The sequence below is a fragment of the Brachyhypopomus gauderio genome, chromosome 9, assembly GCF_052324685.1.
Source record: "Brachyhypopomus gauderio isolate BG-103 chromosome 9, BGAUD_0.2, whole genome shotgun sequence".
In the NCBI taxonomy this organism is placed as follows: Eukaryota; Metazoa; Chordata; class Actinopteri; order Gymnotiformes; family Hypopomidae; genus Brachyhypopomus; species Brachyhypopomus gauderio.
The window spans coordinates 5,903,889-5,931,153 of record NC_135219.1 but is presented as its reverse complement, the minus strand read 5'-3'; the positions used below and the strand labels follow the sequence as shown (position 1 = coordinate 5,931,153).

The following is a 27,265-nucleotide window of genomic DNA, read 5'->3' as shown; positions in this document are numbered from 1 at the left end:
TACGGTGAGGAGGAGGGGTCCTACACCGAGGAAGAGGACTACATCCCTCCGCCCGTAGGTCCCTCTACCACCGTGGAGGAAGGCGAAGAGTATGACGAGGAGGAGTACCCTCCGTCGGAGTGCTCCGCATACCCTGAGGAAGAGGAGAGCCCTCTCCCCTCGGAACTGTCCGCCGGGACGGTGAAGAGGAGGAGGTTTCCAGAGGCGGGCTTATCTCCCGAGCGCTCACATGGTGCGTCCGCCAGCCGCGCTGCGCCCGGTGGAGGGTTTGCAGCAAGGGCAGGAGGAGCACCGCCCACCGCAGCGCCAGCAGCTCCCGGTCTCTCTCCCCTGATCGCCCTCCTTCTGGCGCGTAGCCTGGCGCCTGTGTCGTGTGTGTCTGTCCCAGTGTTCGTGAGTCTGCCCGTATGCGTACCGAACCCCTTTTTCCCGTTTGTTCCTCTGTGTGTAAGTGTTCCGGTTTGTGTGTTTGTGTCCGTCCCGTTAAATGTGTCTAACGTGTTTTTCCCTATCTTCCCAGGGAGGGTGTTCTAGGCTGTTTGTGGCGGACTCTCCACCGAGGGCGGTCATCTCCCAGAAGCAGGACTGAGCGCTTCGGATCCGCTCATCGACATGGGTTCGGGGCACTCGGTCCTGTTGGCATCCCGGGACGGGTAGTGCCCTTGGTGGGGGCGTCTGTCACGTTACGGTCCCCGAACCCTTCCTTTGGGGCGTGTGTTAACGTTGTCTGCGTCTACTCGTCTGCGTCAGTGTATCTCCGTGGGTGCGGGTGTGTCTCGTGATTATCCATTTCACCTGTGACTCGTATCGTCATCACATGGGCCTTATGTGGTCTGTCTATTTAATGTGCGTTCGCACAGTGTCTTGTGCTCGTTGTTGTCTAATGTCTACACGTTGCCGTGTCTGTTTATGTTAAATGCAATATTTGTATCACATTAAACGTGACGTCTGCTGAATTCGGAGGTTCTGTGTCTCATCCTTCGCTACGCTCCCGGCATCACAGATGCACTTAATGAATGGTCATTTACACTTCCACCAAACCACGTAATGAATAATAATAATAATAATAATAATAATAATAATAATAATAATTTCGACTTTAAGAATACCCAAGTATGTTTTACAAAAAAATTGAAACAAACAAAAAAATTTAAAAACCCCAAAGAATTTACCTAGATTGGAGAAGTTGGTTGGAGAACCAACCATGTTGTTCCAGAACCAGGATCTCAGCAGATTTGAGGGACAGGAATGGACGGAGGCAGGAGATATTGATACAAGATATACGCAGACTTAGTAAGCGAAGATATATGGGGTTCAAATGACAAAAACGGATCAAACAGAACACCAAGATTATGTGCAACAGAAGACAAATTCACAGAAATATCAGCAACAGTTAGGGATTTGTTAGCGAGGGAAAGGACCACAGATTTAGTACCAATGATAAGAGTTATCTGTCTTTTGTGCATTTAATATAAGAAAATTTGCACACAGCCACAAGTTGAGTTCACAGATGCACTTGGTGATGGATGGGGGTGGGAAAGGGCCATGTGGTTTAAAGCTAAGATAAAGCTGAGTGTCATCAGCATAGAGGTGAAAGTTCAATCCATGCTGCCATAATAACTCGCCAAATGGTAAAAAGCAGCGGTCCTAACACCGAGCCCTGGGGAACACCTTGGGCAACCGGAGCTGAATCTGATTTACAAGTACCCAAATGTACAGTATATACTGACGTCTATCCAATGGATAAGAAGTAAAGCAAGAAATAACTGTACCTGAGAAACCAAGATCACAAAGTCACGAGATCAGAATTGCATGATTAACTGTATCAAAGGCAGCAGAGATCAAGGAGTAAAAGAAGAGAAGCATAGCCATTATCAGAGGAGAGAAGAAGGTCATTTAACACATAAACAAGAGTGGTCTCAGTGCTGTGCCGAGCACGGAAACCAGACTGGTTTGTCAAAGAGGTTGTTGGAAGACATAAGTAGCTGGGGGGCTACCTCATGCTCAATGATCTTAGAGAGAAATGGGGGATTTGATATTGGTTGATAATTATTTTGAACGGCATTATCCAAATTCTGTTTTTTGATAACAGGAGTAATAGCAGATATTTTTAGATCTAGCAGAACATCTCTTAGCCAGAGATAAGAGAGATTAACAAGATGACAGATAGAGGGAGACAATGAAGAAACACCCTATTTGAGTAGAAATGTAGGAACTGGATCTAGAATAGAGGTGCCCTTGATCTGCTTTTAGTTAAGAAACTCTAACTCTGTTCTAATTATTTTAATAGGTTTCCATCTTATTTACTTTATTATATTTTTACAATATTACATTATTTAAATAATGTCATTTTATTACATTATTTTATTTTTTTTATCTTTAATTTCTTTTAATGTTTTTTTCTTCTTATCCATGCTTCCTTTTATTGGTTTTTATTTATTTATTCTGTAAAGCACTTTGAGTTGAATGTATGTATGAAAGGTGCTTTACAAATAAAGATTATTATTATTATCAGGATTAACTAGAGTGAATATGGGAAATGACAGTGAGGGAGGAAGAGGGGAAAGAGGAATTATGTGATTGATCAGGTCTTGATAGATAACTTGAGACTTTGTCACTGAAGAAATTAAGAAATGCATTACACAGATCGGGTGTAGGAGCTTGGGAATATGAAGGGGGATGCAGAAGATTATTGACAATTTTATATAGTCTCTTGGAGTCTGAACCAGTGTTATTTATAGCAGATGTGTAATACAGAGTATGGGCTGTGTTTAAGGCATATTTGGTTATGTGATTCTTATAGGTCTGGTGATGAACAGTTAAACCAGTTTTCCTATATAGATGCTCAAAATTTCTGCCTGTAGTTTTCAGAACACAATGGTCAGAATTAAACAGTGTTGGGAACGTTACTTTAAAAAAGTAATTAGTTATAGTTACTCACTACTTGTTCAAAAAAGTAACTGAGTTAGTAACTGAATTACTCTATAATAAAAGTAACTCGTTACCAGGGAAAGTAACTATTTGCGTTACAGTTAAAAAAAGGTTATATGCCAATTAAGTTTTTTTTAAGCAGTTTTCATAGTCAGTTGAAATGAGTAGATCAGAAAATTGTTTAACTTTTGATATTTATTGCACATCCACAGACCAGTGCAGGATAAAATCCTTTAAAATTCTAAATCTTTGGGGAAAAAAAGCAAAAGTAAACAGTTACACTATATAAAGTGCATTTACATCTATGAAATTAAATTAAATTCTCTCAACCTGAGACAACTGGTTTGTGTAACGATCTGCGAAGCGCAGAACAGGGAGGCGGACACAAACGCTGAGGAGAGCGAGATTTATTCAAGGAAATTCCGTAATCAGGGTCGTAATAACAGGCGCAGGTCATATTGGGAGGGCAGTCCATACACGAAATGTACAAAGGCATGATACGAACACGGGAAACAACAAGGCTGACTAATAACGGGAGAACAGGCAAAACACACGGAAGACAAATAACACGGAGGCGCAAACTTACGAGCAGGCATAAACAAAGGCAACGAACAGGTTGGAACAAAAAGACCGATACGGACATGGGAGACACAGGGACTTTTATACACAGAACTAAACTAGGGACAGGTGATGACAATGACACAGGGGCATGGTAACAAACGAGGAATCATCAAAACCAACGAGCAGGGCGGAACAAACAGGCAGGGAACACGGACATGAGGGAACACAGAGTGACAGCTACGAGAGGGGGCGTTGCCCAACGTGACAGTTTGTTTACAACAGAAGTAAACTTAACAATAAAACCTCTATTCTTAATTAAATAAATCAAATACCCAGTCTGGTAGACATTCAGGAACCCCAAGTAAATACCACAAGTATTTTCTTAAATAATGTTTGTATCGTCTTGAAAATGCTAATTTTCTTCGGCTTGCACCTGACGCCATTTCGGCCTCTTCTCCGTTTGTGTCGTGTCACTCGCGTGCTTCGGCGCGCGTGTAAAAACACTGGCTCTGATTGGCTATCATAACGCTGCCTTAGCTAATCGCTTACTGACTTGTTAAGTTAAACAGGTGTTACACCGAGAACTGTGACCTATCGGGATCTGTTACAGGGTTCCCGCGGGGTCTTAAAAAGTCTTAAAATGTCTGAAATTCAAAACTTTAAATTTAAGGCCTTAAAAGACTTAAAAAACAGCCAGATTTTCATTCAAGGTCTTAAATTTAATTTAGTCAGGTCTTAAATTTTTACCTTAGTTAATTTTAGAAAAGTGTAGTTTAATCGAAACGTCCGGAAGTCAGTTCTGTGTTGTCTGTGTTTGTGCGGGGCTACAGGTGTTGGTACGTGTTAATTAATTAAACTACAAAACCCATAATAACCGCAGGCAGGAAACGGCCCTTGTCACGAAAAGCCTTCACGCAATTTTGTGCCTCATCCCCGCCGTCTTCGCTATCGTCAGTGCCGGGTCCCGCCGGACTCCACCGCAGTATCACTAGTGCTTCGGCTAATGATATTCGGGCTAAATTAGGATAGAGTGACGGCAATGTTCCCTGGTTCGAATATCGCGAAAAAGTTTTCGTGTGGACTAAACAAATCGCATATATAGCTAGATTTGGCTTGGCAGACTTCATCAAGAGAGAGTTGATACGCTCTTACCGGGCCGTATGTGTTAATGTTCGATGAAAGCTTTAATTCAACCACAAAATCCAAACAGCTGGATCTTCATGTTCGGTTCTGGAGCAATGGATATGTGCAATCGAGGTACATGGGCTCTCATTTCATGGGCCATGAAACAGCGCAGGATCTACCAAAACTTATCAAAGTAAGTGATCCTTACTTATGCTCCACAGTCTTCTTTTCAATGTGTTAACCATTTTATACAATTAGGCTACAATACAAAAACATCTCAGAGCCATGTACTGTCCATGGCATTGAGTTAGAGAAATGTTTCAATGCATGCTAAATCCCAGCTAGAGGAAATAAAAATATATTTACTGTGTTAAATCATGTAAAATGTAAAAAAAAAAAAAAAACAACTATGCCCTGTAGATGGGTTATGTCATGTTTTGAAACATGTTCCACTGTCCCATGCTCTGTTTCATGGATTGCACATGGTTTTATTTACATTGTACTGATGTATTGCCTTTTAGTGGGCATATATACATAGGGTAAAAACAGGTAGTGTGTCCCAACGTTTTCAATGTTAACATTCAAATTCATATTCAGCATGGCTAGACAAAGTAAGTTGGTTTCATCGGGATAATAAATAGAAAAGAAGGTAGGGGGTTAAAAAAGTTTTGTGTGTTTTAAGATACAGATGGCCTGGGGAAAGAAAATTCTGAGCCTTTATTTAATTAGTTAATTTTATAATTTCATTTATTTCAGTAATTTAACCAAAATGTAACATTTTAATAAATTTTATCAGCTGCAGGGTGTGAGGATTTTGGTCAAACCATGCCTTAGACATATTGGAAGATAGGCTGAGTCTACATGTTGTTAAATGTATAATGTGTGTATGATTATTTAATTTGATGGTGTACGTCTATCTTTTTATTTCTTATTTTCCAACAAGGAGGTGGAGGCAGAAAACATGCAAGAGGACACAATTGTCACCAGAGGTGGGGACTCGAGTCACATGACTTGGACTCGAGTCAGACTCGAGTCATTAATATTAAGACTTTTGACTTGACTTGAAAAAATATTCAGAGACTTAGACTTGACTTGGACTTTTACACCAATAACTTGGGACTTGAATTGGACTTGAACCTGTTTACTTGCAAAGACTTGATTTTTTTTACCCCAAATCTAAATTTTAAAACGCATATTAATATTTATAAAGTGCGCCCCATTAATTTCATTTCCGTCCTTCTGACGCAGACCGACGTTACACCAGATTCTGTGACCGTCGAGTTTTGTGACCACAGGGGGAGCTATTTCACAGTTTCTGTTCAGAGACACAAACGCTTTACGAATGCTACGTAAACTACGCTGATGCACTTTCTTTACTCGTTTTGTTGGTGTCCACGAGCCAAAATATGACAGATGTTTATATTTACATTTATCGTATCTTAATTACATAAATGTACTTAAACAAGATTTACCATCCCCTCACCATTGCAGCCAACAAAGAAATCATGAATGGGATGTACAGGTGAGCCTTTTTAACTGGGGTCACCAATTCTGACGGCAGCCATCAGAATATGTGACCCCACTGAATCTCCAGGTAACAATAGTAGCCTACACCGTGACCCCACAATAACAGAAAACAATGAAAAAATAACCCTAACCTTTTATTAGTCTATATTTAAACATTTTATCCAAATGTTTAGAATAACCATTCGTAATGACAGCATCTTGCTTATGATGAAGCTTGCTATTTTCGTGTAAAATGATGTAACAAAACATTCTTGTTTAAGTACATTTATGTAATTAAGAGAAGATAAAATGTAAATGATCTGTCATCTTTTGGCTGGCGGACACCAACAAAACGAGTAAAGAAACGCATCAGCGTAGCATTCGTAAAGCGTTGGTGCCTGTAAAAAAAAAAAAAAGACTTGAAAGGACTTGAAATTCCAAGTTTCAGACTTGGGACTTGACTTGACGGTTGCTTGTCTTGACTCGAGACTTGACTTGAGTTGACTGTCTTTACTTGAGACTTGACTCGGGACTTGAGGATAAAGACTTGGACTTACTTGAGACTTGCAAAACACTGACTTGGTCCCACCTCTGATTGTCACACACAGACTCATATGTGACTATGTCACAATGCATGGAGGTGTCACAGGTTCCCCTCATCAAGGAACTCTTAGCATCTGTGGGTGCAGCACGGTCAAAATACTGACTCTTTCTGGATCAGGAACGAATCAGGAAAGAAAAGGAATCCCAGAGCCAGAAAAGAAAGCTGACTAAGCATTCTTTAGAGGACTTTAAGAAAAGGAAGAAAAGCTTGGAAGACGTGTCCACCTGTCTTGCTAGAGTGGCAGATTCTCTTGCAGAAGAAGCTGAGGGCAAGGCTGGATCCAAGATGGCTCAGCTCCTTTCCAAGTCAAATGCCTTGAGAAGGGCATACACAGAAAAGCTTGGCCAAGTCAAAATCCTTGAAACTGAGATTGGTACTGAAAAGGAAGAACTCAGAGATATGTAGGGTGAGGTTGTATGTAGATATGCTAGTGTTGTGTTGGTAAGGTTGCTTGGGTTGAGAATGTTACTATTTTGATTATCTGTTTTAATATTGAATTAATGTAATCCTGTAACTAAATTAATCAAAATAAAATGTTTTAAGAGTTTCTGGGATCATTGGATTGTTTGTGGTAATATGTTGTGTTGGTCTTAAATTTCACTGAGAATGGTCTTAAAAGGTCTTAAAAAAGTCTTAAATTTAACTCACTGAAACCTGCAAGAACCCTGTGTTACTCCTCACTAGCCTGGGCAGCGGTCCGCTCGGATTACTGTTAGTATATCAATATATAGTAACGCACCGCTTTTAATGACCAGTAACGTCAACGGCGTTGTAAAGACAGGAAAAGTAACTAATTATATTATCCCGTTACTGACAAAATGACGACGTTACCTAACGCCGTTATTTTTAACGGCGTTATTCGCAACACTGGAATTAAACCAAGGTGATACGTGAGTGGAGGGCACAAACCGAGTTTTTGCAGGTGCTTGAGAGTGAAGGGTATCAGTAAGGGATTGATTGTACACAGATAAAGCATCATCAAGATTGTGAAGAGAGGTTATAAGGGAAAATGGAGAGGATTCCAAGGCAGAGAAGAAAGTTGGTGACTTGATAGGTGAAAGGTTACGATAGGAGAGAAGTGATTTGGTGGGTCCAGATAACCAGTTGGATGAAGGGATATCTGATGCATAAAGGTCTCTTGAGGCATGATCCGCAGGGTTTTCTGCTGTGTCAACATGGCACCACTGACTGGGATCCGTAATTTCTCATTCATTGAGAGATATGCCACTGTTAATAATTTTGTTAATAATTTCCTCCATGAAAGCCTTATAATGATATTGTTTGCTGGCCTTTAACTTCCTTTTCAAGTGATTTTACATCATACAGAGGGCAAAATGATCATACAAATACGATAATTATCATACACCTGTGACGCTGTGGTGCTGGAGGAAGGAGGAGACACGACTAGCGTCTTACGGTGAACATTGAACATTTAATCTTGCGTAAATACGTGAAGCTCCGGGTGGAGCGCGAGCAGCACAAACACAAGACACTGCGCGAAAGCACATTATATAGGTGAGTTACACAGACCCACGTGACCTCGAGACAAGGCACAGGTGTAACAAACGAACACGCTCACAAACAACCCACACCCACGGAAGTACAAACATGGACATAACCGCACGCAGACGACATCATGACATGCCCACAGGGAAGGGACCGGAGCTGTTCCGTAACAACACCTGGCAACACTACTTGCCTCCCGCACTGCTGTGGCACAACCTGGTATTAAAGAAACAGTCACAAGTAACGCACTGAATGAATGGCCATTTACAAGCTGAATTTGTACTATTATTTTCTTTTTTTATTATTTTCATTACTCTAGTTAGCCTATTTGTTAGTATTATTTGTTAATAGTATCTCTCTTTGCACCTCTTATACTTCAGATATTTTCCATTCAATAAATTGTCATTGTTGTGATGTATGTAGTCTGCATGGACTATACTGGTTTTTGTCATCCGTGCCACTGGTGGGTGCTGCGCTGCCCCGTTGTGTGTTTTCTGTCTGTACACTAATGCAGATGCCTCAGTAAAGCGATATGGTTCCAATAGTGAAACAGTGTCCGTGTGTGTGTCCTCGAAGGGTTGTCTAAAGGAACCCACAACACAACATAACATTTGTCACATACATTGTCATAAACATGCTCTCTGCTCCACACCAATAGAACTTTAAACATCTCAAACCTATAAGTCATGTGACAGACATTTGATTCAGCGTGAGTGGCTTTGAGTTTAAAAACTCCAGTTAAACTTAAGTTTACTTTTAACCAAAGGTACTACAAATTAGAGTCATTACCAAAGCTTACTTTTTACCAAAGTTACCAAAATAGAGTCATTACCAAAGTAGAGTTAAAGTAATTGAAGTAATCTTAAGAAACAGTAATATTAGTGTAGTGTAGTAATATTAGTGAAGTAATGTCAGTGTAATCATTTTAGTATAGTGCGGTAAAATTAGTGTATTAATGTCAGTGTAGTAATATCAGTGTAGTAATGTTAGTGTAGTAATTTTAGTAACTATAATTATAACATTAATTACAAAGAGTAGAGATCTGAGATAAATATTATACCACTATAAGAATGGCCAGAGTCATGGATGTTGCCGTGCTCTATGCAGTAAAATGCGTGGGTCTGGCTTCCAGCTGACAGCTTGAGTCGTTATGAGGAGGGAGCAGAGCGTCCTGCCCAACGTTACGCTCGTCCTGGACAAATGAAGCTGTTCCTCAACTCTGCTTGTTCTTGGCAAATTTTGCCACCCGTTCTTCACCATCACCTTCAGAGGCTTCATCCACGTCCCCAACCCATGTTTTTGGTCAGTTTGTTTTCTGACTGCACTGTTGAAAGCATAATGTCATCGAGGTAGCAGTTCTTGGTGGTAAACAAGCATGTGTTTACTCCCCCCCCCCCCCACACACATACACACACGCACACACACACACCCCTCCCCTCCCCACATGCACACAGTGACACTGCCTGATGCGCACGCGCACATGCGTGTGCCCATCGCAAGAGAACATGCTGTGGAGCTAGGTCGGCCAGACGCCCACGTCACAGACGTGTTCAAGCAAAAGCAACGCATTCTGTAAAATGGCTCGAGTTGCCAAGCAGAAGGTCAAATGTGTGATCCATGTGTGAGCGTGTTTAGAACGAGCATGTTTGGAACGAGAACGAGCGGCCAGCACCCTGCCAAAGCAGATAAGCCCCAGTCCATGTATTAGCCACACAACACAAACACTTACCTCCTCAGTCCATGTGAGTATTAGACACACGAACACACAAACACTTACCTCCTCAGTCCATGTGAGTATTAGCCACACACACACACCAACACTTACCTCCTCAGTCCATGTGAGTATTAGACACACGAACACACAAACACTTACCTCCTCAGTCCATGTGAGTATTAGCCACACACACACACACACACACACACACACACACACACAAACACTTACCTTCTCAGTCCATGTGTGTATAAGACACATCCAAACACACTCACCCCCACAGTCTGTGTGTCTTAGACACACGCAAATGCACTCACCCCCCAGTCCATGACTGTATTAGACACATACAAATTCACTCACCCCCCAGTCTATGACTGTATTAGACACATGCAAATGCACTCACCAACCCAGCTCATCTGAGTATTGGATACACGCAAACGCACTCATCCACCCAGCCCCTTTGTGAATTAGACACACACCCGCACAACCCATGTGAGTATTAGACACACGCAAATGCACCCCCAACCCAGTCCATGAGTGTATTAGATACATGCAACACACACCCCTCCCCAGTCCAAGTGTGTGTTTAATACACACATTGATTCAGGGGGGTGAGTGTGTTTGTGTATTTCTAATACATACATTGCATTAGACACACACAAACACTCATCCCCCCCCCCCCCCCCCCCCAGCCTTTGTTTATTGGTTTATTAGACACACACAGACACCCCATTATAGACACATTATAGTACCACTGAATAATCCTTAAACAGTAACAAAATAATTCATACTTAATAAAATAACAAAGGCAGATACTCCAGGATAACTTGAAGAGAATAACAGGCCCCACTTTATTGTATCTCAACATTGATTCATAATTGAGACATTCCCAGAGGAGGTCCCACAGGGCATGCCCCCCAGGGAATACTGTCATGTTAGGCCGGGCCGGCTCCACAGGGGAGCCGCCCACTTCACTACATTCCACCGCTGGTACACTCCCCAGATCCCGCTCACCGCCTATTAATCATTCAGTCATCACCAGTCATTATCATGTACACCTGTCCCTCAGTCCTCTGACTTCCTATATAAGCCCACAGGTCCTGCAGAACGTCGCTGTGCATTGCTTGCGCCTACCTGGACCCGCTGATGCACTACTTACCGCTGCGCTACCACCTACAGGCCAAGTTAGAAGTGACTGCTGACTGAGTTTTGAGCACGCCACGCTCCTCCGTTTGGTATATATTTGAGTTTTGAGCACGCCACGCTCCTCCGTTTGGTATATATTTGAGTTTTGAGCACGCCACACTCCTCCGTTTGGTATATATTTGAGTTTTGAGCATGCCAAGCTTCTCCGTTTGGTATATATTTGAGTTTTGAGCACGCCAAGCTTCTCCGTTTGGTATATATTTGAGTTTTGAGCACGTTACGCTCCTCCGTTTGGTATATATTTGAGTTTTGAGCTGTGGTGTGTCTACTATGGAGATGGACATTAAACTAGACCCAGCACTACCTCCTGTGTCTGCTGCTTCTGTCACCCCGTTAAAAATAACCTCCAGAAAACTCACATTTTTATACATGTTCAGGAATGATTATGTAATTGCACAACCTTCTTTGATATACATTTTCAATATATGTAAATTAAAATCCATCATTATGCATGTATGATATCATTATACACCATTGGAATATTTTGACTCTTAAAATTTTTATTCAAAGATGTCCCTAACTCACACCACCAGACACCTGCAAGACAGAGGTGTTTTCTGCAATATTCTGACCTTGGTAGAGACACTAATCTAACAATAACTAGTGACTAACAAAGAGGCCTTCAGCTCATTGAAATGATCTTAATCAGAACAGACAGAGCTACTTTCCCATGTCCGTCTCCAAGGCCTGCTAAGTTCCAGAATGGCCTACACAGGCCTCAGACTTATTTCTTAACTTTCTCACTTAAAATATTTTTATTACCTCACACCCCAGTCGAAGTGTGTATTAGACACACTCAAATGCACTCAACACCACCCCCACTGCCTGTCATTCTGCCCAACAAGAACATCTACACCCAGATGTTGTAAACTGATTATAGCTCTGCCTTCAACACAGTTATCCCCACAAGACTGGTGCCCAATCTCCATAACCTAGGAATCAATACCTCCATGTGTACCTGGATCTTGGACTTCCTTACAAACAGACCTCAATGGCCTTAGGCAGCCACATGTCCTTCAGTCTCAACTTGAACACTGGCATGCCACAAGGATGCGTGCTGAGACACCTGCTCTTCTCCTGTTTACCCATGACTGTTTGCCACTGCATACATCCAACATCATCATTAAGTTCACAGATGGCACCACAGTATGTCACGTTCTGCCCCTGCCACCTCCCTCAGGCTGTTTTGTGTGTCGTGTGCATATATGTTCATGTGTTTGTGTGTGTGTGTGTGTGTGTGTGTGTGTGTGTGTGTGTGTAATATACACATATTCTCATTATTTCATATTTATTTCAATGCTATTTGTGTATTAGACACATGCAAATTCACTCATCCCTCCCCAGTCCATCCATGTGTGTACTAGACACACTCTCACACACACACACACACACACACACACACACACACACACACACACACACACACACACACACACACACACACACACACACACCAGTCCAGTCCATTTGTGTATTAGAGGCTCTCCCCTCTCTGGTTAGTTCCTGCTTCCAGGTTTTTAAATGTTTTTGCACAAACTGTGTTGTCATCCTGTTCCTTAGTTAAACGAGTTGATTATTCATTTTTGGAAATCTTTTGGGATATATATCTACCCATAAATTCCATATCGGCAACCTCCACAAGCCATCGGAACACCTTTCCACCTACAAAAACTTAACCAAAGCTTAAGAATTTCACCATGTCTGATTCACTTGTTGCTTGTGCTGAGTGTGCTAAGTGTGGCATGTATACTTACATGTAGTGGTACTTTGACAGTATATGTGAGAAGTGTAGATGGAGAGGATTTTGTGTCTAGAGCATCGCATCCAGAAAGTCCTAGATCCCAGCCTCTGAGGTGGTGGACCCCACGCTGATCACCTCCTTCCACCGCGCTCATCCAGCGTTCTGAGCAGCAAGTTCAGAACGCTGCTGCAAGGGTTTTGACCTGAAGGAGAAAGAGAGATCATATTACACCTGCACTCCACTCACTGCACTGGTTACCTGTCAGGTTTAGAATAGACTTTAAGGTTCTAGTGATGGTTTTTAAATGTCTTCATGGTCTTGCTCCTCTTTACCTCAGTGAAATGATGGTTAGATATGTTCCAGTCAGCTTTCTCAGGTCTTCAAACGGTAGTCTACTGGTGATTCCTAAAAGCCGATCAAAGATTGGCAATCTGCTGTCCAGAAGGCTGACTTCATCTCAGCTCTTGCATCCCTCCACTCGCTACACTTCTTGGCTCTGACCGAAACCTGGATCACTCCAGAGAACTCTGCAACTCCAGCTGCTCTGTCCTCTGCCTTCTCATTCACTCATTCCCCATGACGCCTTGGAATGGGAGGTGACACAGGTCTACTTTTATCTCCAGAGTGGCGTTTCACCCAACTCTCCTTTTCAGCTCTTTCAATTTCTTCTTTTGAGTTCCATGCTATCACTGTATCCTACCCCACTATTCTTCACATGATTGTGATTTATCACCCTCCAGGTTCCCTTGAGAACTTCATTGACGAACTTGATACCCTCCTTAGTCCCCCTCATTCTCCTTGGAGACTTCAACCTTCCATCCGACAAACTTAAATCATCTTGCATCCTTCCATTGCTGTCGTCATTTGACCTCGCCATCAACCCATCCACTGCGACTCATAGAGCAGGCAACATTCTGGACCTGGTCTTTACACGAGACACTGGAACATCGGACATCACAGTCACCCCACTCCACCTGTCAGACCATCACCTTTTATCCTTTTCTTTCCCCCTCCCTGCCATTTCCACTCACACTTCCCCTGTACATTCTTCTTACTTTCACCCAAGTTTGCGCTCCATCAATCCCTCAACCCTTGCTACCACTATTTTGTCCTCCCTTCCTCATCAGAATTGTCTGTCTTCTCTCTCGCTGGACAAAATTACTGATACTTTCCTCTCTACGCTCTCTTCATCCATCAATCTTTTGTGTCCTCCCTCCCCCAGGCTTAAGAGATCTGTTCCATCCACCCCCTGGCTAACTGAAGTGCTTCGCAGCCACAGGAGAGATCTAAGAACTGCAGAGAGGAGGTGGAAGAGAAGTCACCTAGATTCAGACCTCCGCTCATATCAATCTCTCCTTTCAAAGTTCTCACTGGAAGTCACATCAGCAAAGTCAGCCTACTACAGAAAGAAATTTTAATCATCTGCATCCAATCCACGCAAGCTATTCAGCATTTTTTCTTCACTCCTTAACCCTCCCTCACCCCCTCCTCCATCCTCTCTCACTCCTGAGGATTTTGTCATCTTCTTTGAAGAGAATATTGCAGCAGTCCGTCAGTCCTTCTCCCCAGCTCCCAACCTTCCGACTAGTATCTCTAACCCAACACTCAACTCCTTGGCTTCTTTCTCCCCTTTCTCCTCAGACAGGATACATCAACTTCTGACTTCTAGCAATCCTACTACATGCCCACTGGATCCATTTCCTTCCACTCTTTTCCAGAATATGTCAAGAGAACTCCTTCCGTTCATCTCGGCAATCATCAACAACTCCTTAGTTTCGGGTCATGTGCCTACCGTGTTCAAGATGGCAAGGGTGGTACCAATCCTGAAAAAAGCAACACTTGACACCTCTGACATGAACAACTACAGACCGGTATCACTTCTTTCTTTTCTATCAAAAACTCTGGAGCGAGCAGTCTGTGACCAATTATCTCTCTTCCTCACCCAGAACCAACTCCATGATCCTACGGGCACACTCAAACAGAAATTCAAACGGGCACACTCAACAGAAACTGCCCTCAAAGCAGTGACCGAGAAGCTCCATGCTGCCAAGGCTAACAAGCTATCATCAGTTTTAATTCTTCTAGATCTTTCTGTAGCCTTTGACACTGTCAACCACAACATCCTCCTCTCTGTTCTTTCTAGCCTCGGTGTGACTGGCTCTGCTTGGAAATGGTTCCAGTCATATCTTGAAGACCGTTCCTATCAGGTAACATGGAGAGAATCTACATCCAATCCATGTAAACTTTCCACTGGAGTCCCCCAAGGCTCAGTCCTAGGCCCTCTTCTCTTCCCTTTATATACTCGTTCCCTTGGTGACATTATTTTGTCCCATGGTTTCTATTATCATTGCTATGCTGATGACACCCAGCTAATTCTTTCCTTCCCTCATTCTGACACCCAGGTCTCTAGGCGTATCTCAGCATGCTTGGCAGATATTGCTTCATGGATGACTACTCACCACTTGAAGCTCTACCCTAGCAAAACTGAGCTTCTGTACATTCCAGGAACCCCAAACCCACACCATGACCTCACAGTCTCCTTTGAGAACATCTTGTTAACACCATCAGAAACCGCTCGAAGCCTAGGTGTAACGTTGGACAATGAGTTGTCCTTCTTAACACATGTTTCAAAGCTGACCAGATCCTGCAGATTTCTCCTCTGCAATATACGGAGAATACGACCCTTCCTTACACAGGAAGCTACTCAAGTGCTTGTGCAGTCTCTAGTAATCTCTAAGCTGGACTACTGCAATTCTCTACTTGCAGGTCTTCCTCTACGGGTCATCAGACCTCTACAACTAATTCAGAATGCTGCAGCACGACTGGTCTTCAATCTATCCAAGTTCTCACATGTGACTCCTCTGCTATGCTCTTTTCACTGGCTTCCAGTAGCGGCATGCATCAGATATAAAACCTTGATGCTTGCTTACAAAGCCAAAAATAGACTGGCCCCTCCCTACATGATGTCCATGGTAAAAAGCCGATCTGTACAGCGAACACTCAGAACCTCAAGCTTGGCTCGACTCGAAACTCCATGTATAAACTCTCATGGAAGACAAAGCTCCAGACTATTCTCCGTCCTGGCTCCAAGATGGTGGAACAATCTTCCATTAGCTGCTAGGACTGCAGAGTCTATTGCTATCTTCAAGCGTAGACTGAAGACTCACCTGTTTGTTGAGTTCTTACCAGAGCACTAACTCAGCTGTTACAATTTAAGAACAACGGCAAATGGTATGTCTGTTTATGATTATTTGTGCTTCTTGGCAAACGTCTAACTTGCAAAACACTAGGTAATGATATTGACTCCTGTAGTTTAGTAGTAGTCTGACTCAATGGTGTCTTGAATTCTGGCCTATCCGTACTATTACCTAGGATGTATTCTGTGATCAGAAGCAAAGCACTTTGTAAGTCGCTCTGGATAAGAGCGTCTACTAAATGCTGAAAATGTAAATATACTGGATTACACTGTGGCCGATGTGGAGTATAAAAAAAAAGAACTATGAATGTGAACTAGTTCATTTTCATTTAAATGAACTGCACTTTGAATTACTTCATTTACATTAGAATGTACTGAACTTTGAAATGGTTAATTTTTAGTGTGAACATACACAACACTGTATATATTTAGTACTACAAGGAAATTTATGAATAAATCCCAGAATTTATTCAATGATTAATATCTAAATTATAAAGGGTACAATTAATAATATATGTCAACGAGAGGAGATAATACAAACAATGGGCAACAAATTGTGCTATTAAATTAAGAAATAATTGACAACACAGTTAAAATAATACATTCACTAGCCTAATGGTTACCAATGAGGTAATAAAGGTTTTGAGTGAAATGTCAAGAAAGCGGAGAAGATCCTATCGAGAAAAGATTTTATTGCACCATCAGATAGTGACTACTAGGCTAACAGAGTGACACTAGGTGATTGCACTAAAACAGAGAGGTACGGATCCGTATCATTTCATAGCGGCAAACAATTGGCATAAGACAAGACATATGAATGAAGGCAAAGCTTACTTTGAGCATAACAGAAAGGGAATAGGGAATGCCCCATCTGTGTGCGGTCAGTGGTTCTGGTTACAGCAGGTTTGAGTGGCAGCACAGGTTTCTACGTACAGACTCACAGTGCATTCTGACCCAGGTGTCTTTCTCAAGGGAGCTCAAAGACAGTGAAATAAGCTGGTCTAATTTCCTTAATACTGTTCAGAACTTTGCCAGATTTCAGAGGTGTTTGCGAGATGTCACTAAAAGGTTTGCAGGTGCCATGGAACTGGAAGGTTCACGGGAACTGTAACTATGCTGACAGCTAAATTAGAAACAAGTGTCATCCAAAAGTGAAATAAAATTGACTTTAAACAGCTAGATGAGTGAAAGCAAAGTAAATGAATTCAGATAAACTACACAAACTGAAAGACTAACATCATTTCTCTAAATTCATTGTGCGTGTTTAACTGACTTTTAGGGGTATTATTCTAACAGAGGTTATTGGTCAATTACTATTGCAAATATAATGAATATGCATTACCCCCGACTTTAGGTTTAATTCAACACATGGGGAGCTACATAATCGGAGTCAGGATAAAAGTACATGTAACCAACGGACAAACTAGGAACACGATGATGAGATAGGTGAGGCATTACAACAAACAAAGAAACAACATGGAGGTTAAACATCTGACAAACTAGGAACACATTAAAACATAAAAGGAATGAGGGCAAACTAAATGACACGGACAAGTGCAAGTAGCAAAGCCCCAGTGCCACGCGCCCCCGGGAACCACCCCGCACCCCTCCCGCCGAGGAGTCCTGAGCCACCCCGGACCACAACCGCCCAGGGGAGCGGGCCAACCGCCCCCACACCGGAGCACCAATCCAGGCCCCGGAACTCCAAAGCGCCCTCCCTCTGGAGTGGAGCAGTAATCACAGGGGGGCAGCCGGGAAAGGACCGGGCACAATAAGCCCCAGACCCAGTGGGTGGGTGAAAATGCATAGGTCCAGAGGAAATGGTCCTCTGGAAGAGGAGAGTCTGCTTGCTAGCTGGCTCATTAGGCCCTGAGCTTATGTCTTAAAATGACATAACTACACCGCGGTAAAGTTGGTTTCACGTTCGCATATTTGTAATTCCTTCTTCAATAGCTTTAAGACAGTATCAGCAAAAGTTCCAAAATTTGCAAATTCTTATTTCTGGCAACCAAAACAAACACCTGCAATTTTGTATTTTAAATAGTTGACAACATGTTATCAATGGTGTCACGGTGAGGCGGCCCCCTACCGGCCGCCTCTGTCCACAGCGGCTGTGTTGTTGTTGTTTTGTGACGTCGTGTACGCCCCTCAGGTGGGCGGAGCCCGTGATCCGTTCCCACCTGATGGTCGTTTGTCTGTCTATATATGCCTTGTCTTTGTACCAGTTGACCGCTGGTCATTATATCCTTAATTTGGATCTATTGCACGGGTTTTAGGTTTACACACTTTATATTAAACCACCCTTTTTCCCTGAGACTTGGCGTGATCGCTTCCTTTTTGTTGCTCACTCCTGCCCGTCACAAATGGCACCATCTACAAATGACTTTTCTCATAATAATGATATAGTTTTATCATTATAACGACATTGTCACGGTACGGCGGCCCCCTACTGGTCGCCCCCGTCTACAGCAGCAGCTTGTCCTGTGGGTGTGGCGTTGTGTTCGTCCCTCAAGTGGGCGGAGCCCGCGATCCGTCTCACCTGAGGGTCGTTTGTTCGTCTATATATGTCTTGTCTTTGTACCAGTTGACTGCTGGTTATTATATCCTTAATTCGGATCAGTTCACGGGTTTTGGTTTGCGCACTTTACATATTAAACCATCCTATTTCCCTGAGACTTGGCGTGATCGCTTCCATTTATTTTCGCTCACCCTGCCCGTCACAGAATAACCAGCCACCTTCGGAAGCCGCCAGTCTCCTTTGCTTTTTCCTTCGTTCGTGGTCATGTCTCGTGGTAAGTGTTTGTCTGCGTGGTGTTTTATGTGAGGAGCTTCGCCGTGCTTATGTGTTTTGTGTATGTGTGTAGCACGGCGAGGACCAGGGCAGTCTGCCCTGGGAAAGCTCTTCCTGTACATTGTTTGTCTGTCTGAAGAGTTTCGCCGTGCATTAGTGTTGTGAGTGGCACGGCGAAGACCGGGGCGTCTTCCCCGGGAAACTCTTCATGTTGTGTGAGTGTAAAGTGTGTAAAGTGTGTACGTGTGAACGGGCGTCTGGATCAGTGTGCGTGCTCGTGGTGTTGAATGTTCCATGTTTTGTGTAAAGCGCGAAAGCCGCTCCTCACTGTCGCCTCGCTCCCCGTTGTGTCTTGTGTTTCATGTGGGGAGTGACTGCGAACACGAGCGGCGCGTCGCTGTTATGTGTTTAAACCGAGCGCGCATGTGTGGGTCTCGTCCGTTCGTCGTCTGTACACCGTTTTTGTCTAGTCTTTGCGTGTGTGGTGTTCTTGCGTGCCCGTGATTATGTTGAATGTAATTCCACACATGCTCCTCCCCCTTGAGTGTGTGTTGGGGGTGGACCAGTGATGGTCCCGTGCCACGGGGAGTGGCACGGAGGGCGTCGCTCCTGAGGGAGGCCCTGACCAGGAACGTGGGGGGTTCTCCTGAGCAGGTGGAACTCCCCTGCTAAGACGGAGACCCCTCCCCCATTGTAAGGGGGATCAGGGCAGTGCGCGTCTATGTTTTGTGTTGGTGTGTGTGGGTGTGTGTGTGCATTTTGTGTTTTATGTGCAGGTGCCTCTCCCTGGTGGTGGATCGTGGCAGTCCTGGACCTTGTGGGGGTCTCCAGCTGGCAGGAGCCCCCTTATGTTGTAGGGTGACCGGAGCCCGGTCGGAAAGAGCCCCTCCCTAGAGGGCTGGGGCCCCCGGATGTTTGGGGACGATAGGGCTCTGGTCCAAAGAGCTCCTGCTGAGGATGGAGATCCTCCCTCCTGCTCGGGGTGACCAGGAGGCCCTTGGGGGCTGTTCCCCAGCCCGCGATAAGGGTGCTCTGGGCCTCGGTCTCTGGCGCTCCTGGGTTTGGTGGAGGAGTCCTCCTCGTAAAGTCAGGCTCCGGCTGGGGCTGACTCCCCAGGAGGCTGGGGTGGCCCCTAGCAGAAGGCAGGGGCCAGCTCCGGGAGGAGGTAGGTCCAGGAGGTGACTTAGCCACGCCCCAGGGAGGTAACCTGCACACATACACCCCGGACGGACACGGAGCCGTGGCCCGCCGTCCTCGCACCTGTGGGGCTATGCGGCTTAAGGCCGGTTAGGGCGTGAGGGCCCTGTGACCGACCGGGGCGTGGTTTTGTCTCGTTGACGGCCCAGTCGGTCCAGGGTCCCGCCCAGGTAGGCGAGCTAACCTGTTTGTGTTTTGTGTTTCAGCTCCGGGACTACAGGGGGTGTGTCCCTTGTCCCTGCCTGCCTGCCCCTTTGTTTTGTGTGCTGCTGCTGTAGGCCGCACAGCCGGTGGAGGGGAGTGCGGCTTGGAGGGGGGATCTGTCACGGTACGGCGGCCCCCTACTGGTCGCCCCCGTCTACAGCAGCAGCTTGTCCTGTGGGTGTGGCGTTGTGTTCGTCCCTCAAGTGGGCGGAGCCCGCGATCCGTCTCACCTGAGGGTCGTTTGTTCGTCTATATATGTCTTGTCTTTGTACCAGTTGACTGCTGGTTATTATATCCTTAATTCGGATCAGTTCACGGGTTTTGGTTTGCGCACTTTACATATTAAACCATCCTATTTCCCTGAGACTTGGCGTGATCGCTTCCATTTATTTTCGCTCACCCTGCCCGTCACAGACATACTATATCGTTTTAACGACATAATATGTTGTTTTAGCAACATAAGGATCTTGTAATAACGACATGCTGAAGATTTTTTTTTACATTCTTGGCAGCAATAGGCTACGCTTCCTTAGTATTAGGAGCTGCTGAGAATCCAAAGTCACGACCAGGCCACAGACAAACAGGCTAAACCGACTGTGAGCTGACAAGTGGTATCACCTAGTCCCAACAGAACTGAGAATGTGTCTGTGCCCCGGGTTAAATTAAATTATAAGAAAATTAAAATAGTCCATCCTAAGATTTTAACTATTATTCAAACCCTGCATCTGATTATTAGTAACAATATGACCGATCTGAAAATTGGATTACTCAATATTCGATCACTCAATTCTAAAGCAGCTATTGTGAACGAGATTATAAGTGACCTGAAAATTGATTATTCGATCTCGTGAATAATTAACTCTAAACGAAACCACCCCTGCGCCATACAATTATGTACATGAACCAAGATTGTAAGGAAGAGAAGGAATATGTATAATCTATCGAAATTCTTTAGAAATTCATCAGAAACACTTTGATATCTCAAATTATTTTGAGATGCTATCAATTGATATAACTAATCCGGAGGGCGCTATTTCGCAGTTTCTGTTCATAGGCATGAGTGCTTCACGAGCACGAGCTACGCTGATGCTTTGTTACAGAATTTTACACGTGCCGACATTTGAGTAAAGTCAGGCTTACCATCCACTTCACTTTTGCAAAATAATGAAATAAATAAAAATCATTAATGAGATAGACAGGTGAGCCTTTTAACAGGGGTCACCAATTCTGACGACCGCCATCAGAATATGTGACCGGTAACAATAGTACATGGAAATTGTACTATTGTACTATTTTTACCCGTCACATATTCTGATGGAGGCCTTCAGAACAGGTGAGTCTTCAGTCTACGCATGAAGATAGCAAGTCCAAGCACCATCGTTCCACAATCTTGGAGCCAGGACGGAGAATAGTCTGGAGCTTTGTCTTCCATGAGAGTTTAATCCCCCCCGCCATGTGTCCAGATCTCACTTTTTCATGCACTTATAAAATACAAGAGATATTGTACACTTTTATTCTCTTACTTACAGCAGGTGAGCATCTCAAACATCACAAACAAAAAACAGTCTTAATAATATGTAACAGCAAATCTGTTACGTTTGCTGAGGGGTAGGCGTGACGCAACTGCAATGTAAAGACGTTTAATAGCGAAACAATGACAAAACAACTAGGTGCAAACAGAAACACTACACAACAAACGGAAATGGGAGTAACTACACAGAGTACAGGCAGCACACTAAGGTGAGTGGGAACATCCAAGTAAATCACAACATAGATCGAGGCAGTGGAACTTAGAACTAAGATCACAGACCCACGGGAAAAACAACGAACACCAATGAAAGAGAAACAACTGAACACATCAACAACGAACACCGATAAAAGAGAAACAACAAGACACATGAAAACTTAACGACAAGATGAAACAGTGAAGGAACCGCGGGAGGGGAAAACGCTTGAAACAGCTAGAGACATAGTCTAGGTGACTAGGAGGACACAGAGAAATACGTACTGAAACGGAACCAAAAGCACTACACATCAAACAAACAAGCAAGAGCCGAGACAAGACACATATAAGTTTAACCAGAGACTAGGAATAACCGAACAATGAGCATGAACCAGGAATACTTAAAACCACGAAGAACCCTGACAGACGAGGGAGCGTAGCAATCGACCGACGTAGGTGAATAGGACAGGGGGATCTAAATACACAAGATGGAAGGGAGAAAACGAGTCACAGGTGTAACGTAAATGACTGGGGTGTGACAACCAGACAGGGACCTCCCACCGGGGAACTAGGTAGGGCTAGGGCATACGACACAAGACTGGGGCGGGAGGCGGAGCTAGACGTAACAAAATCTGAACAAATCAAATCAAATCAAATATTTGTATAGCGCTTTTCCCAACACATGTTGTCACAAAGCGCTTAGAACAATATCCTCGACTCTGTGTAAGATTTTTAACAAGAGTTTTTACTAAATTGTTACATTTCGTGCTTTTGCACTTGCCCATTTGTCAAGAATACTATTAAATGAAATAGACCGCGCCACATTGTTTTCAATTGAGATCACTGCTAACTGGGTCAAGCGATCATTGCTCATACTTGAACAAAGGTATATTTTGATAAGCTTGCTAAAGGATCTCTCAGCAGATGCAACGGTCAGAGGCATGGTCAGGAATACTCTAAGGGCTACTGTCAAATTTGGAAACACCAAATCAAGATTCTCCTTTATGAGGAAATTTAACTTCTCTAGAGCATTGTAACCCTATTCAGTAGACGGCTTGCTGGGTATATTTCTTGAATGATATCTCTTGAAACATCACAGGTAGTCAGGGCATATGTGGTCACTGATTCCTCAAGAATTCCTTTCTCTGTTTTATCTAGAAACGACGGTGTGAAATATTCTGATTGGTTGATTTTTAATTTCGGCACTGAGTTTTTTTTTCCAGCACAAGCATGAAAAGTGGATTTGAAAGCCGATTTAGAGGAAAAATAATAACCCAAATAGTAACTATTAATAGTACCAGTTGTATCAGCTGTTGACATGCCACAGGGAGCAGTGATGGCTTAGTTACCTTGAAAAAGTAATCCGATTACTGATTACTCCTTTTAAAAGTAACTTAGTTACATTAGTGAATTAGTCCGTTAGTGAATTCACCGTGAGGAGTAGTAGTCGCTACAGTATCTCCTGACATTACGTTTGTGTAGCTGCGCGGTATTATTTGTATATTTATTTGTAAACGTAATACAAGCGAACTGTTCAGTCAGACAGCTTGTGAAACGAAATACCATTACAATTTCAAGCATTTTAAAGTAGGCTACATTAGTCAAAATTCCAGCACTTTTCAAACGTGGAACACAAAGCAACATTATAATTCTTCAGGTAAATGTTCCTTCCCCTGTTTTTGAGGGGTACTACTACCACATATCGTTACGGGAGGACACTGCAAAAAATGACTTGTAAAACGTGCTCGCGCTCTCACGGGGTCGCGCGCAGCGTGCTAGTGATGGGATTTTCGGCTCTATTTTGAGATGCGGCTCTAACGGCTCTTCTTACTGTGGAGAGCCGGCTCTTTCGGCTCCCAAACGGCTCCCCATATATATATTTTACATTATTAATTAATTAATAGCTTAAACCTAATTTTATAACATTTTGTTTCATTATTGACATTGTTAAGCACTTGTGATGAGTAAAAATGCGGCATAACAATGCTTTATAAATAAAACTTTTATTATAACCAATTATTTAATTATCACAAAATAGCACCAAAAAGAACGCAATACAGCTTGGACAATTGTCTGCCTGTTTCCACAAAAAAAGTGGAGATAACATGTTTTTTCAGTGTTTTCCCACCACGTTATTAACTGAAAGCTGCGTGTGATTGGTCAGATGTGTGGAGCACACGCATGACATGCGGGCAGTGGAGACATTCTTTGCAGTGTTGTCCGAAATGATATGTGGTAGTATAAAGAAACACCCCTCAAAAACAGGGGAAGGAATTTACCTGATGTTGCATTGTGTTCCAGGTTTGAAAAGTGCTAAAGTAGGCACTACAAGTACTTGAAAATGCTTGAAAATGTAACTGCTTGAAAATGTAACTGTATTTTGTTTCACAACAAATAGCTGTCTGACTGAATCGATGTGATAAAAAAGCGAATAATTTCGAATAATTTTGAGTATATGTATAAATATTTAACTTAAGTTTAAGGTGCTGGGAAATATTGAAAATGGACCTTGAAAGTGACGTACAAGTGCTTGAATTCCACCTTGTAAAGGTGTATGAACCCGGCATACATAACTTTGTTCATTGCGCTGAAGGTGCACGACCTCGCTTCTCACGGGTGTCCTCACGCAGGGGCGGAGCCACCGCGATTGCGTCATTTTCGGCGCCAAGGACTGACTGAGGAAATAAACTCTCCGCTCTCTACCACTGGCAGAAACAGAGCAATACGCGCAAGGAGAGGGAGAGCCAGCGAGGCACCGAAGGACAAATAAAAACGATGTTGGGAAAAAAAACTGTGGCACATGCAGAGCACAAGCGCAATACTGAAGGAAAAAGCGGCTCCCAAATAGGATCCTAAAACGGCTCCCATTGTGGAGCCGGTTCCAATCGTTCACTACAAAGAGCCGGATCGTTCGCGAACGACACATCACTACAGCGTGCGGAGTCGAGCGCTACGGTCAGACGCAAAAGTAGAACTGAGCCAAGAAGAAAGAAAAAAATATATATATTTACTAGGGAAAATAAAAATAGTAACGCACAGTTACGTGGATAAGTAACTTTAATCTGATTACTGGACTGGAAATAGTAGCGCGTTATAGTTCTCACTGAAAAACGTGGTAATATTAGAGTAACGCATTACTGACATCACTGACAGGGAGTGAACTATATGTCAGTGTTCTGACTGAGGGTAACGGACAGTAAATCACAAATTCCCTTACATCATCTACTTACTTGTTATGATACGTATATTTTGTAATGTAGCACCTTTCCTTTTAGCTAAAGCTAACCTTAATGTTTACAAGCCTGACCTACCTGATGTCTTTCAACCACTTTCAGAAGTTTTTTTTCATCCCTACAACATCTTTTTCTCTCTCCCTCTTCCGTTTTCTGTTTTGTGCCTCGGAGAGCTTTTTTTCTGCTCCTCCATCTTAAACACCCTGCAGGTGCAGCACGACGGGAAAAAACTGAACAGATTAGGGGTACGCCAGCCGTACCCTTCGTCTAATCAGCTAGGAGTACGGCACAAATACTGCGCATGCGCGAGACGAGACAACCTTTCGTACTTTGAAACGTACCTTTGAAAGGAGTAAAAAACATGCATGTGCGCGTGTGTTTAGGAGGAGGTGACAGGAGGATAGAGGGGAAGGAGAGAATGGGCGCCTAGTGCTGTGCTCTGTTTTTGATGTGTATTATCATATGAACAAACAACTCACAGAAAATGCCGACTAGAAATAATTTTCAGGCATCGATTTGGCGCCCCTTCTAGTGCAGCGCCCCTATGCGTCGCATACGCTGCATACCCCCTTTTTGCGCCACTGTCGCGATCGATCGATCGCCAGTGGTTGGCGCCAGAGCGAACTAGTAAGTCATTGAATCATAGATATGGATCAGAGGTAAATAAACTAGATTTTTTTTCTAAGTGTGGCGTGAGAGTGTGTGAAGACAGTCAAATGCGTGTGTCTCACGCTCAATGCGTGAGAGCTGGCAACCCTGTATACGGTCTCTGGTACAGACCTCCAGGGCCCTACTCAGACTTTACAAACGATTTCAGCGATTTTGCAGCAAATTTAGTGGCATGCAGTGACAAAATAATAATGGTAAGAGACTTTAATATACATTTTGAGAAGGCGGAAAAGGGCCTTTACTTCAATATTGAACTCTGTCGGCATTGCACCAAATATAACGGGACTATTATCACAATCATACCCTAGATGTAATATTGACGCTGGGTATTGACACAGATAACATAAATATGCATAAATATGCTTCTTCTACGAAAACACAACAACTAACCATGAGTGGTTTTGTGTTATCACATATATATATATATATATATATATATATATATATATATATATATATATATATTTATATTTATATATATTAGACATACACACTCACTCACCACCACCAGACAGGCCAATATACTGATCCATCCCCCCATATCACTCCACATGTGCATATTAGACATAGCTCAATGCACTCACCCCCCCCCCCCCATCCCAGTCCACATGTGTGCATTAGACACAGGTCAATACACTAACCCCCCATCCCAATCCACATGTGTGCATTAGACACAGGTCAATACACTAACCCCCCATCCCAATCCACATGTGTGCATTAGACACAGGTCAATACACTAACCCCCCATCCCAGTCCACATGTGTGCATTAGACACAGGTCAATACACTAACCCCCCATCCCAATCCACATGTGTGCATTAGACACAGGTCAATACACTAACCCCCCATCCCAATCCAAATGTATTAGACACATGCAGCCATACTTACCCCCACCCAGGCCTACTAGTCCAGATTGTTTGTTTGCTATAATTAAATGCATATTATAAATGCAAAAGGGGTTTATGTCACTGCTCTCCTCGGTCACCTTAGGGTATTTCTTTTTTATACAGGACTCCTGAAGCAGGTAGTCAGCAAAAGCTGTTGCTGTATATTAGCATGAGTGATCTGTACTCTCTGTGTTAGTCTAAATAAGCTCAGGTAGTCATTTCGAATGGGAGGAGTCCAGTCTTTAGAGAACACAGCCACACTGCTCCATTCTGTTCCTTACCAGATTGTCACCATTCTTTATAGATGTAACAAACCAGTGAATTATCTGGTGGCCCTGGGTACTGTAGGGTTGGGTGTGAACCTGTAGCCTGGTGACTTAAGAAACTGTAGTCTAAGGCATTGCAGTCCGTGCACTGCAAGTCAGAAGCTTCCCAAACATCAAGAACATCTGTGTCAAACCAATTCATGATG

General features: G+C 43.4%; 1 protein-coding gene and 1 long non-coding RNA gene across 3 annotated transcripts in view; one reads left to right on the top strand and one right to left on the bottom strand.

The window, feature by feature from the left end:
- The first annotated feature begins 4,243 nt into the window (after window positions 1–4,243).
- LOC143522788 (uncharacterized) lies at window positions 4,244–7,281 on the top strand. Its single transcript, XR_013133138.1, has 2 exons — window positions 4,244–4,810; window positions 5,561–7,281. It is a non-coding gene; the product is annotated as an uncharacterized LOC143522788 (long non-coding RNA).
- Window positions 7,282–27,256: 19,975 nt separating this feature from the next.
- Window positions 27,257–27,265, bottom strand: part of jdp2b (Jun dimerization protein 2b) — a 4,893-nt gene continuing 4,884 nt past the window's right edge. For both annotated transcript variants that reach the window (XM_077016634.1, XM_077016635.1), the window contains exon 4: window positions 27,257–27,265. This exon is cut by the window's right edge and continues 1,298 nt beyond it. The gene's annotated coding sequence lies outside the window, so the exon portion shown is untranslated.